Genomic DNA, 7,422 nt, shown 5'->3' with positions numbered 1-7,422 from the left:
GAAGTGGGGGGCGCTATGGGGGACTTTTGGGATAGCATTGGAAATGTAATTGAGGAAAATATGTAATAAAAATATTAAAAATCAAAAAAAAAAAAGAAAACTTCTCTGACAATAAAACAGACAAAAATATCAACATCGTGTTTCAGAAACTCAGGAAAGGGCATATTTCTCCTTTTTGTGTGGTTGTTTCTCAGCTGTTAGAAGCGCCTTGTTAGTGCACATCAGCTGTGGGGATGCTGGGTGATGTGCACTTTGGACATAGTCTCCCCAATTTCTTCCAACCATTCCTCTTCTCACTTTTCCTGACAGGAAAATACCAATCTTACTCCCTTTAACAACCAGCACTGAAAACATGTCTTTTGCTGCCCTCCGGTGGCTCTTTTTGGTATAAAATTCTGTTGCTAAGATGGTCTTCAAAAAGACACTTTTTTAAGCGTGTTGGAGGGATGGTGAAGATATTTTCCTTATCTGTAGGCTGCCGTTTTGTCCTGATGACAGTGTCCTTTGATTTACAGAAGCTTTTCAGTTTCATGAGGTCCCATTTATCAATTGTTGATCTTAGTGCCTGAGCCATCAGTGTTATGTTCAAGAAGTTGTCACCTCTTCCAATGTGTTCAAGGCTATTCACCACTTTCTGTTCTATTAGATTTAGTGTATCTGGTTTTATGTTGAGGTCTTTGATCCACTTGGACTTGACCTTTGTGCATGGTGATAAATCAATTTGCATTCTTCTGCATGCAGACATCCAGTTAGACCAGCACCATTTGTTGAAGATGCTTTCTTTTTTTTCCATTGTATGGTTTTGCCTTCTTTGTCAAAAAAACAAGAGTCTGTAGGTGTGTGGGATTACTTCTGAGTCTTCAGTTATATTCTATTGATCAACCTGTTCCTATGCCAATACCATGCAGTTTTTATCACTATTGTTCTAAAGTATAACTTGAAGTCAGGCATGGTGATACCTCCGGAAGTTCTTTTATTATTCAGGATTGTTTTAGCTATACTGGGTTTTTGTATTTCCATATGAAAATTGCTATTTCAAGGTCTGTAAAGAATTGTGTTGGAATTTTGATGGGAATTTCTTCGAACCTGTAGATTGCTTTTGGTAAGATGGCCATTTTCAGTATGTAAATCCTACTGATCCGTGAGCATGGGAGATCTTCTGAGGTCTTCTACAATTCCTTCCTTCATCAACTTGATGTCCTTTCCTATAGGTCTTTCAGTTGCTTGGTTAGAATTACACCAAGATATTTATATTATCCATGGCAATTGTAAAAAAAAGGGTGTTCTTTCTCTAATTTCTTTCTCAACCTGTTTATCTTTTGTATAAAGAAGAGCTACTATTTTTTTAAGTTAATTTTGTATCCAGGCACTTTGATGAAGGTGTTTATCAGTGGTAGGAGTTCTCTGGTAAAAAATGCAAATCAAAATGACCCTGAGATTCCATCTTACACCTGTTAGAATGGCTAAGATCAAAAACTCAAGTGACAGCACATGCTGGCAAGGATGTGGAACTAGGAGAACACTCCTCTGTTGCTGGTGGGAGTGCAACCTTGTACAACCATTTTGGAAATCAATTTGGCAGTTTCTCAGAAAACTAGGAATAGTTCTACCTCAAGACCCAGGTACGCCACTCCTGGGCCTATACCCAAAAGATGCCCCATTAATATCACAGGAGTACTTGCTCAACTATGTTCATAGTCCATAACTATGTGCTATGTTCATAGCAGCTTTATTCATAATAGCCAGAAATGGAAACAACCTAAATGTCCCTCAACTGAAGAAAAATGTGGCACACCTACACAATGGAACACTATTCAGCCATTAAAAACAAATATATCATGAATTTTGCAGGCAAATGGATAGAACTTGAGATTATCATCCTGAGTGAGGTAAGCCAGACCCAAAAGATCATATATGGTATATACTCACTTATAAGTGAATATTAGCCATAAAATACAGGATAACCATGCTACACTCCACAGACCCAAAGAAGCTAAACAAGAAGGAAGGCCCAGGCAAGGAGGCTTGAATCTCACTTGGGGGGGGGGGGCAATATAGTCATAGGAGGCAGATGGAGGGAGGGAACTGAGTAGAGGGGGGATGGTAAGGGGAATGGGGTGCAAGATCAATTGTAGTGAGGGACAGGAGAGGGGAAGAGAGGGTCGGGGGCCAGGAGAATTAACAGAAATCTGAAGCTGGTGGGAAGGTAGGGGGAAGGGGACACCTCACATGCTAGAGACCTGGAATCACGGATGCTCCCAGGAATCACTGGAGGTGACCTTAGCTGAGACTCACAGCAGTGGGCATATGGAACCTAAAGAGGCCACCTGAGGTAGAAAAGCAAGAACCCCATTGGAGCAATAGGGACACCAACCCACCCACAAAACTTTCAACCCCAAATTTATCCTGTCTACAAGAAATGCAGGGACAGGGGATGGAGCAGAGATTGTGAGGCTGGCCAACCAATAACACACCCAACTTGAGACCCACCCCATGAACAAGCACCAATCCCTATCACTATTAATGATTCTCTCTTATGCTTGCAGACAAGAACCCAGCATGGCTGTCCTCTGAGAGGTTCCACCCAGCAGCTGACTGAAACAGATGCAGACACCCATAGCCAAACAGTGGACAGAGCTTGGGGACTCTTATGGAAGTTAGGGAAAGGATTGCAGCCCCAAAGGAGATAGGAACTCCACAGGAAGATCAACAAAAGTTAACTAAACTGGACCCTTGGGAGCTCTCAGAGATTGAACCACCAACCAAAGAACATACATGGGGCTGGACCCTCGCATATGCAACTCAGTCTTCCTGTGGGTCCCCCAACTGCAGCAGGGAGCTATCCCTAAATTTGTTGCATGCCTGTGGATCCTGTTACCATAATTGGGCTGTCTTATCTGACCTCAATGGGAGAGGTTGCACCTAGCCTTGCAGAGACTTGATGTGCCTGGGTGGGGGGATACCCAGAGGGGTCTCCACCCTCTTAGAAGAGAAGGAAGGGGTAAGGGGGGAGGGACTGAGGAAAGGACCAGAGGAAACAGGCAGCAATCAGGATATAAAATTTAAAGGGGGGGGGAGAAGTATCCAAATGCTAAGCATCCTAGCAGACTTTTGCTTCCTGCTCAATTCTTCAATCGTTAAGATGTAGGCCTGGACTTTGGAGCACATCTCTCTTCATTCCTGCCTTTTATAGGGCTGGGTCCTGTGTATAAACAATGCACTATTCTTCAGTACAATGCATACCACCATGCTGCAGCTGCAAACCTCTCTCTTTCTGGTGCAGATGAGTGCTACTCTCCTTTTTCTTTGGGTGTTTCTCCTCCCCACCCAACCCCACCCCAAGAGATAGCTAGTCCAATGGCAGAAAGTGTGCACCCTCCATGCTAAAGCAAAACCTCACTGGAGTGGCTGCAGCCCCACCAACTCTCCCATTCCAACCTCCCTACCCCTGTACTACAGAGCAGGCAGCACCCTTAAAGGCATTGGTTATTTTAATTGAAAGATGCGTTAACACAATTTTGGTTCAAAGGAAAAGTTCAGGGACGTCAACGTACACAGGAGCTGAGGCGAGTCACTAACCAACTGGGAAATTCTACAAGACACTGGGAGGGACACTCCAGAGATGTAAGACTCTGAAATTGTCAAAGAAAAATATCCAGGGTTGTGACATGGTCTCAAACTCTTAAAGAAGCTCTATTAAAACCCCAGATCCTAACTATGAGACCTCTGGGCAAACTCTGTCCCACAAAGCACGGTTTGAGTTGGACGTCCTTCCTGGTGCCTGGCTGTACCTCCACGCATGTCAATTCACTCTTCACCCCGTGTAGGATCTTTTACCAATACAACTTCTCATGTCTCACTCCCAACCTGTCTTACTTAGGGTTTCTATGGCTCTGATAAAACACTGTGGCCAAAAGCAACTTGAGAAAGTTTATTTCACTTCCTCTATCACATCGCAGCTCATCATTGAAGACAGACAAGGCAGAAACTCACACAGGGCAGGAACCTGGAGGCAGGAACTGACTCAGAGGCCATGGAGGGTGCTGCTTACTGGCTTGCTCCCTATGGTTTGCCTAGCCTGCTTTTATAGAGAATGTGGGGACACCAGCCCAGGATGTCCCTACTCATCATAGGCTGGGCCCTCCCCTATCAATCACTAATTAAGAAAATCCCCTACAGCTTTGCCTTCAGCCTGATCTTATGGAGGCATTTTCTCAGTTAGATTCCCTCTTCCCAGATGACTCTAGCTTGTGTTAAGTTGACATAAAACTAACCAGCATATAGCCAGGATCCTCAATTCCAGACTCTTCCAAAGACTGAGAACTGAGTCTCTAAGCCCCTGCCCTTGGCACTGCCCACAGGCTTCCTGCCCAGGGATTTGGGTTCTACATTCTCCCTCTTGTTCTGTCCTATCGCAAGAGAAGCTTGTCTGCTCGTTTTTAACATCCATCTAGCTGGGTTATATTTTCCAACAGTCCCATGGTTTGTACAGCAGGAGAGATTACTGCATCCACCCCATTGTGGGAGAAGAAACTGCTTATAAGATGCTAAAGGCAAACCTGAGACTCTCACCTACAACCTCCAGCATTCATGGAGAGGGAGTCTCGGCTTATCTTTAAGTCCATAGGCAGCATTTTGGTGCTGAGAGGTGTTGAGCAGACAGAATAAAATGCAGAGATGTTTCCCCTGGTGCCGGAAGTGTGAGAGTCTGAAACTCCACCCTTTGGGTCCATGAAATTCATTTGCCCTTTGTCTTCACCTCAGTTCGTTCCCCAAAGATGTCTAAAGCCTTAGGAACTGGTGTCTGCTTCAGGATGGAACTGGGTGAAAGCAGGAGCCTCGTAATTTACCCCATATCAAGTAAGTTGTGGTCAGGGCGTTCTCAATATCCAGGGATCACAGGCCTCAGCTTAGACTAAATTTAGACTCAATTCTGAATTGGAAAAATTTTAAAGCACACCAGGCTAGAAATATCCTTTCACACTTTTTTGGTTTGGTTTGGTTTGGTTTGGTTCGCTTTGGTTTTTGGTTGGTTGGTTAGTTGGTTGAGATTTTTGTTTTGTCTGGGTTTTGTTTTTAATCTCAGAAACCATAAAGATGTTCAACATATATTGTAGTCCTGGAGCATCCATTCTGGAAAGAAAGCCCCAAACATATGAACACAGTTCTCGAGTTTCCTGGATTTCCTGGGTTCAGGAAACTCTTTGGGACTGGGTCTAGGCCAGTGATTCTCAACCTTCTTAATGCTGCAATCCTTAAATACAGTTCCTAATATGTGGTGACTCCTACAATCATAAAATTATTTTTCATTGCTACCTCATAAATGTAATTTTGCTTTTATGAAATGTAATATAAATCTGTATGTTTTTGAATGGCCTTTGGCGACCCCTGTGAAAGGGTCACTCGACCCCTTCAGGGATGACAACCCACAGGTTGAGAACAGCTGCTCTAGGACAGCATCACCAGAAGCATCACTAAGCCAGCAGACTGGGACCCTCCATGCAAAGCTGAGTCACTGTGAAGAGACCTGCACTTTGTGTGAGCAGCAACGCTACACACACAGCCGGCACCTGTGATGTCCACAGGCCTCTGCCCTTCTCTCCTCACCCTCATGCTATCATTTCTTGCCCTACACAGGATTAAGCAATGCTCCAGATACAGACAAGTGCATCCCTGTCCTTTTCTCTGGGAACTAACTGACTTGTCCACCAGACTGGCAACCAGCTTTGAAGCACTCGATTGGTCACATGATAAAAGCGGCATTGCATCTTTTGCAGACGGCCATTTGATGTTTGAAACAGTCCATCTAAGCAACTTCTCTGTTGCTGTGGGGGTTTTTTTTTCAAATGACATTTTTTTAAAGACATCCTTTCAGTAGAAGTCTCTTTTCAAGCAAATGTGAGACAGATCATGGAAGAATTCAAATATTCCATAGTCTCTAATAGTGCATTCAATCTAAGAATAAAAGGGAAACACAGTTTAGGTAAGAGACCTATCCATTGTAAACCATTTGCAGTTAGGTAAAATACTATGTATCCATTGTAAACCATTTGCAGTTAGGTAAAATACTATGTATCCATTATAAACCATTTGCAGTTAGGTAAAATACTATGTATCCATTGTAAACCATTTGCAGTTAGGTAAAATACTATGTATCCATTGTAAACCATTTGCAGTTAGGTAAAATACTATGTATCCATTGTAAACCGCTTAGCTACTACACACATCTATTTCCTTCCATTACAAAAGTCAACTTGGAAAATTAACCTACAGAAAAGGCTAACAGGGATCTGTGCGAAACTTTCAGAGATGGGTCCTTAGAATTCACTACTTAATAGGTCAGCCCCTCTATTGTTATTCTGAATGAGGAGTTAATTAGAATTCAACTTTGGGCAATCCTTAATTTCTTGATCCATAAAATGGAGCCAATAAGAGTCCCGTTGCACAGGTTCAGCGCGGGGTTTGAACTGAGACAACTCAGCTGCTATGTGCTCTCTTTAGGAGTCTTTTGATTAAGCTGCTGAGCGTTTTTACTCTGTGCACGGGATTACATGTTACTGCATTCAATTTACTAATTTTAAATCTATCTCTCTATCTTCACTTATATCATTTACACAGGCCTTATCAGCACCATGTAAAAATACAGCTTTCCAGCCTCAGATGCCCAGGTGCTTGGGATTACAGGCCTGTGTTAGCCTAAATCAGACTCCTTCCAGTGCTCTGAAAGTACAAAAGTCTCTTGCAGAGAGGCCTCTGGCTGCCTTAGCGAGTCTAAGCTCTCACTATCTACTGTTATCAGGGGATCAAAATCTGAGGCATATTTTGAGGAAGACAAGTGGCTCCTATAACTCCATCATCAAAAATAAGCCCATTGCTGGTGGCATTATTTGGGTGCAAGAAATAATCACAACACATTCCTAGCAGTATTCTTAGGCCCGAACATTTGATCTAGAATCATTCATGGATTTTGCTACTACAAACAGTTTAAAATATGTGCTTTTTTGTGACCAGTCAGCCCTTTACAGTAGGAGAAAATAAGATGTTAAAACGGGCTTCTCTCTCAGCACTCAGGAGTGGCAGCCAAAGTCTATACACAGCATCCAAACCACCTCCCACTGTAGAAATGGGTGGAAATCTTAACAACCCTGTAATTTAGAGGCAGAGGCTATAATCTAGTAAGGAGTGCAGACAGACACCTTCCCTAGCAGTTATCTCAGAATCAATACATAAGCAGCTTCTTGTTAGTACTTTGTCAACTTCTTAAGATTGAAAGCTAAACTAGTCTTCAATGTACTGCCTTTAAAACTTAAGAGAAAGCGCCAGGCGTTGGTGGCGCATGCCTTTAATCCCAGCACTCGGGAGGCAGAGGCAGGTGGATTTCTGAGTTCGAGGCCAGCCTGGTCTACAAAGTGAGTTCCAGGA

The 7,422-nt window shown here is 43.2% G+C and overlaps 1 protein-coding gene across 3 annotated transcripts in view; it reads right to left on the bottom strand.

Moving 5' to 3' along the window:
- Window positions 1-7,422, bottom strand: part of Tmem117 (transmembrane protein 117) — a 460,550-nt gene that overhangs the window by 362,457 nt on the left and 90,671 nt on the right. The gene's annotated exons all lie outside the window — the stretch shown is intronic.

The sequence above is a fragment of the Mus caroli genome, chromosome 15 (assembly GCF_900094665.2).
Source record: "Mus caroli chromosome 15, CAROLI_EIJ_v1.1, whole genome shotgun sequence".
NCBI lineage: Eukaryota > Metazoa > Chordata > Mammalia > Rodentia > Muridae > Mus > Mus caroli.
This window is presented reverse-complemented; position numbering and strand designations above follow the sequence as displayed.